The following is a 6,413-nucleotide window of genomic DNA, read 5'->3' on the forward strand; positions in this document are numbered from 1 at the left end:
ATTATTATATCATTGTAAATTGGATTAGAGTTACTATTAATTTTCTATTCTATTCATGTTGATTTCTTAAACAAATTAATTTGTTCATATTAATGTGACATACTTTTTGTGCCAAGAGCTCACTCTATAGGAAAGGTTCAATTACACTTTATAGTAAAGGTTCAATTAAGAAAAGAGTGAAAATAGTTTGGATTGAGTTATGTATATATGATGATAAATAATGACAAATAAGAAGTATCTTACTTTTCACACATGGGAATTGACTAATTTTTTGAATCTTATTTAATGATTAAATTAATTAAATATCATTAGGTAAATTATAACTCAAATATGGAATTAGTAATATTCTTGATGTGTTGTGTACTTTATTTTTTAAAAATGTATAATTTAGATGACATATGATGTGTATATATGTTTGAAATTGATATGAATGATATAAACGATGATAAATCCTTTAATCGCGCAATTGTTATTGACGTGGTGTGTATGCGTTGTTGAAATAAATCATGTGAAGTTTCTCTAAATGCTTTATGTGAAGTTCATATATGTGAATCATGTAAAATTATTTTGTGTGAATTATGTGAAATCCGAACATGTGAACGTGTATTATAAAATCCAAACATGTGAATGTTGTGAACAAGAATTGTGAAAATTGGATAACTATCGTGCTGATAGTAAACTCTTTAACTACTTACATATTCACACATCAAACAAAAAGGCATGTAATATATGACCTTTTAGTGTATTATTTTAATTACCTATCAAAAAACTGTTGAGAAAAAATTAACAAATCATAGAGAAAAAGAGGAAAATAATAACAACACAAGAGATTACTGTGGAAACTCTAAAATCCGAGAAAAAATCACGACCGTTGTCAAATGACAACCAAAGAATAACATTATATGAAAATTGTTACAACATATAATATATCATCAACTAACTCAGGCCCCCAATACACTCACACCTTCCAAAACAAATATTTAACTACATCTCACAACACTCTAATACAAGAGTATAAGAAAACAAAGAAAGTCAAGCACAAGCTTAAGGTGTTTTTGATTGATACATCTTGAAATGAAGAACTTGAATCCTATATATAGCCCTGACCCCTCTCTTCATTCAAAAAATAATAAGCGATGTGAGACTTTTTCAATATGTATATTTTCAACCAACCCCAACAATCTCCACCTTATTTGAAAATAATATATTAACTTTCATTGTCTTCACCTACAATTATACTCCATCATAAAGAGTATCAACATGTACATTTTCAATCAATCTCAAAAATATCCACCTTGTGTAATCTTGATTGTATCAATACATCCTTGACTTGAACTTTCCACAAGTCAAAAAAAAATTTCCATCAATTTTCTCTAGCGCAAACTACATAGCGGAATTTGTGACTGCGACTCAACAACTCTTTCACAATATTACCCTTCTTTTCTGATATGGAAGATCAGACAAAATGCAACCATAGAGCATACTAAGAACACTTATCCCCATATCAAACCAAAATCTTCGATACCAATTGTTGGGGAGTTCATGAGAGTCAGGAGCACCAATAGGTCTAATGCTCCAGGACCACAAGAGAGGGAGATGCCACATCTCAATCCAAAATCTTAAGGAGTTAGGTAAATAAGTCATCTCTCATATAAATCTAACATCTCACCCATTCATAGGAGATGTGAGACTTTAACCACTCACACTTGCACTCAACATTCCCCCCCACAAGTGTGAGACCTCCCCACATCCTATAACATGATCCAACACTAGATCCAACTCCCGCTCCCCCACCAAGCCGAACCACGACTCTGATACCACTTATTAGTAAAAATAAACAAAGCATAGAGAAAAATAGGAACATAATAACAACACAAGAGATTAATGTTGAAACTCCAAAACCAGAGAAAAAACCACGACCGTTGTCAAATGACAACCAGAGAATAACACTATGTAAAAATTGTTAGAAAACATAATACACCTTCACCTAACCCAGGTCATTGGTATACTCACACCCTCCAAAATAAACATGTACATATATCTCACAACACTCTAATACAAGAGTATAAGAGAACAAAGAAATCCAAATACAAGTTTAAAATGCTTTTGACAGGTACATCTTGGAATGAAGAACTTGAATTCTATATATAGCATTGGACTCTCTCTTCATTCATAAAACGAAGCGAAATGGGACTTCTTCAACATATATATTTTTAATCAACCCCAACAATTATGTAATTGTTGAAATAAATTATGTGAAGTTTCTCTATATGCTTTATGTGAAGTTCTTATATGTGAACCATGTAAAATCATTTTGTGTGAATTATGTGAAATCCAAACATGTGAACAAGTGTTATAAAATCCAAACATGTTAGTTTTGTGAACAAGATTTGTGAAAATTGGATTACTTTCATGTTGGTAGTAAACTCTTTAACCACTCACATATTCTCGCATCAAATAAAAAAGGCATGTAATATATGATCTTTAAATGTATTATTTTAATTATCTACCAAAATACAAGTTACACAATCTTTATACAATGCAAAATATATTAATTTCTCTATTTATAACTTAATATTAAGAGATTTACTTCATTCACGGAAGATGCTTGTCTTTTAGAAAAAGATTGTTCTTCAATGAGATAATTTCAATTAAGAAATCTGGTTCCTTTGGTTGAGGTAAAGTACTTTCACTATCTAATATCATAATCACATGTGGCATGTTTGACATATAATAAGGAATATGTTGCACACATAGAAGACCTATTTGAATGCATCGTAAAGCTTCATTTTAAATACATGTGTCTTTTAAACAATCATCAATCGATTCATGTGGGGTTCCCTTTCTCCATAATCTCCATGCCTTCAAAAAATTCATTAAAATTGTTATTTAGTGCTTTAGTAAAAGCAAAAGAATTATTTAGTGTCATACTTAATAAGATTTTGATCATGTTCATGATAGATAAGTGATCTATTTTTTTCCACTTATTACTTCTAACAATAACACGCCAAAGCTAAATACATCGGAATTTATGGAAAATAATTCTTACTCAGGCGTCATATAACCACTGAAAAAATTCATTTGAAAATTAATTTGATGAAAAATTAATCATATGAAAGTTTTATCATCATATAAGATACTTACTATGTTCTAACTATTCTTCTTGTGTTTCCTTCGATTTGATCACCTCCGAACATTTTAGCTAGGCCAAAATCTAAAATTTTTGGGTTCATTTCATTGTCTAATAAAATCTTATTCGCTTTCAAATATCTGTGTATGATCCTTAACCTAGAATCTTGACGAAGATATTAAGTCCTCATGCAATTTTATTCAAGATATTAAACCGCAAAGACCAATTTAAATGTTTACTTTGAATTTGATCCGTTAAAATTATCCAATAAATTGATAAGGCAATTATTTTTCTTTTCAAAATAACATATAAAACAAATAAGTTTATTGGTTTTTAAAGAGAGAGTTACTAACCAAAAATAAATAAATCAAAACTTCTTTTAGACATATATATTCATATAGTAATATTTTTTCCTCTCCTTCAAGGCAACAACTAAAAACCTCCACAAGATTTCAATGTTGTGATTTAGGGCACAATATGACTTCATTTTTAAATTCTATCAACCCTAGTTCCGAATTTTCTCAAAGTCTTTTGAATGCAATTATTTGTCCATATATCAATGTATCCAGAATTGTATGATTAAAAAATCAATATTTGATGAAACTGATCAACTGTTTTTTAATTTAAAATAAAATATACCTTATATATGCGTCCAGAACCACCTTCACCAAGTTTATTGTCTAATGATAAGATATTGATAGCCTTGAGCATTGTAGTTACATCAAATAGAGAAAGCTCAAAATATTCATGTCTTCACTTGAAGATTTTTCCCATCAAAAGTGCAATTGAAATATGTAATAGAAAACTCCAAAATCACCTTTTTCGTCTGCCCGTGTTTATCATCTGCATTACAAGTTCACAAAGAAATGAATCACTAGCCAAATCTCTATTTAATGTAACAAAAACTAAAAAGAAATTTCAAACTTTTACCATTATCCGAACTAGCATCTCAAGGAACATATAAATCTTGGTCACTACCTTGTGAAAGTCTCAAATCAAGAAGATCATCAAACCAAAGAGAACAACTACTAACTTCTCTAGTTGGATCCAAATATGTATAAACAGTGCAAGAACAATTTTGCAAACATTTCATTCTGCAATTATCAAGTGTCATGTTTAGATCAATCCAAGAATTCGTAGTATCCGGAAACTTCACCCGGACAAATTTATGAAATCCGTCTCGACTTTTAACTCCACAACTCCAATTTCCACTCCGTACACATCCTCGTGTCCAATCCATTGCATTCCATCTTTGATTAGATTTCGGCTCAAATCCGCCTAAACATTGACACATTGGCGAGTCGTCTATGATGCAATGTCCATTCCCGCCACAAACGTTGTAAACATCACAAGCATCAAGTGGCAAGGATTGATAAACATAGGATTGATAGACATTCCATGTTTTCGACTCGGGAACCCGAATGAGACGTTGGCAAGACGAAAGGGTTTGGTTGATAATCAATATAGAGATCACAAATTTGTTCTTAAGTGTGTACATATAATGCGCATATAATGCGCCTCGTCTTCGTTGTCGATAAACTCGAAATTATAGACCGAATTAGTCTTTATTCCAATAACTCCACTAGTTTGAGCATTCCATGTCCATGGTCCTGTCCTATAATATTTTGTTGATCCTTTCCAAAGTATGGAATCGGGACTGTTCGTATATGTTGCAAATGAAATTTGAGATAGAACGAAAAACAGATTAGTGGTGATAATTAGTATAAAAGGAAAAGCCATTTTGTGATGATTTTGGGATCATACAAAACAACCAAGGAGTTTTCACCAATGCGAAACAAGATAGTATATGTTTGTTTTCAATTATAATATAACGTAGAAACTTCTTGCATGCATGTATACTGAAACACGATATTCAAACGTCATGATGTAGAAACTAGCATGTGTATTACTTAGAAAAAAGATAGTGAGGGAAGGTGTTGACCCGTTTTCGAAGGAGGTTGCAACCTTAATTGGAACAAGAACATGCGGTTTGGACTTTTATTTAACATAGTACAAGATATAGTTATCTTATTCAAAGGCCAGGGATATGTGAAATAAAAAAGTGTAATATTTATAATTATTTAACATGCGCTTTCGACTATTTGTGGTTAGTTCCAGCCACACTAATATATATATATATATATATATATATATATATATATATATATATATATATATATATATATATATATATATATATATATATATATATATATATATATATATATATATATATATATATATATATATATATATATATATATATATATATATATATATATATATATATATATATATATATATATATATATATATATATATATATATATATTAGATTGAAATTTTTAATATTTTTACGTTAAATATTTTTAGAATTGTCATTAATTCAATTCAAATTAAAATGATGTATATAATTAAAATTAAATAAAAAATTATAAAGAGATAGAATCATAATCTCATTTCTTTAAATAAGAATTACTATTAAAAACAATTTAACAAATTCATCAATCTTAATCATTTCTTCCTTAATATATACTTTCAGTAAAATACTAACAATTACTAATATTTCTAATTTATAAAAAAAAACATAAACCAATTTCAAAATAACTTAACCAGTATATTTAATGCACAAAGTCACAAATCATAAACCAAAATTTTAAATATGCAGAACAGTGTGAATTATTTGCATATAAGGAAGAACATGTAAAAAAAAAATAGTCACTGGATCCGCATAACCCATGGATGGAAATATTAGCAGGTCATTATTGAAAATATGTCTTCTTCACTTCTTTATGGATGGTTCAATTTTGTAATATCTCCATGAATATTTTACTATAATTAAAAGAACATAAGTTAATAGTTAAAAAATAATCTGAATAAATAGTAGAATTTATATAATTTTTAAAATTTACCATCAATAATTGAGTAAAATTATTGGCACCGAATTAAGCTAAAGTGTTATTATTTTCCTGCACAAAACATAAAATCATTCAATCACTAAATATATCTTGGTACATTCACATACTCAATTTGATATTGACTTACAATTGATGGTATGTTGTATGAATTATTGAGCAAAATAGATGCACTTGTATTGGACACCTCATATTGAACTTGTGTTTGTGAATCATGCATTTTATTGTTCTACACGACATAAAATAAAAATATATTTTTTTGTAGTTGACTGAAGACAACAATTAAATGAAATAATTCAACAATACTTGAATTTGTGAAGCTTTAGAGCCAACATTTTTCTTTCTTTTGGGAGGTTGAGACTCTACCT

At 29.0% G+C, this 6,413-nt stretch overlaps 1 pseudogene; it reads right to left on the reverse strand.

Annotated features, from left to right (window-relative positions):
- Window positions 1–2,647: 2,647 nt before the first annotated feature.
- LOC127122390 (G-type lectin S-receptor-like serine/threonine-protein kinase At4g27290) lies at window positions 2,648–4,870 on the reverse strand (annotated as a pseudogene).
- Between the last annotated feature and the right edge of the window lie 1,543 nt (window positions 4,871–6,413).

Source organism: Lathyrus oleraceus, chromosome 2 (assembly GCF_024323335.1).
Source record: "Lathyrus oleraceus cultivar Zhongwan6 chromosome 2, CAAS_Psat_ZW6_1.0, whole genome shotgun sequence".
Taxonomy (NCBI): domain Eukaryota; kingdom Viridiplantae; phylum Streptophyta; class Magnoliopsida; order Fabales; family Fabaceae; genus Lathyrus; species Lathyrus oleraceus.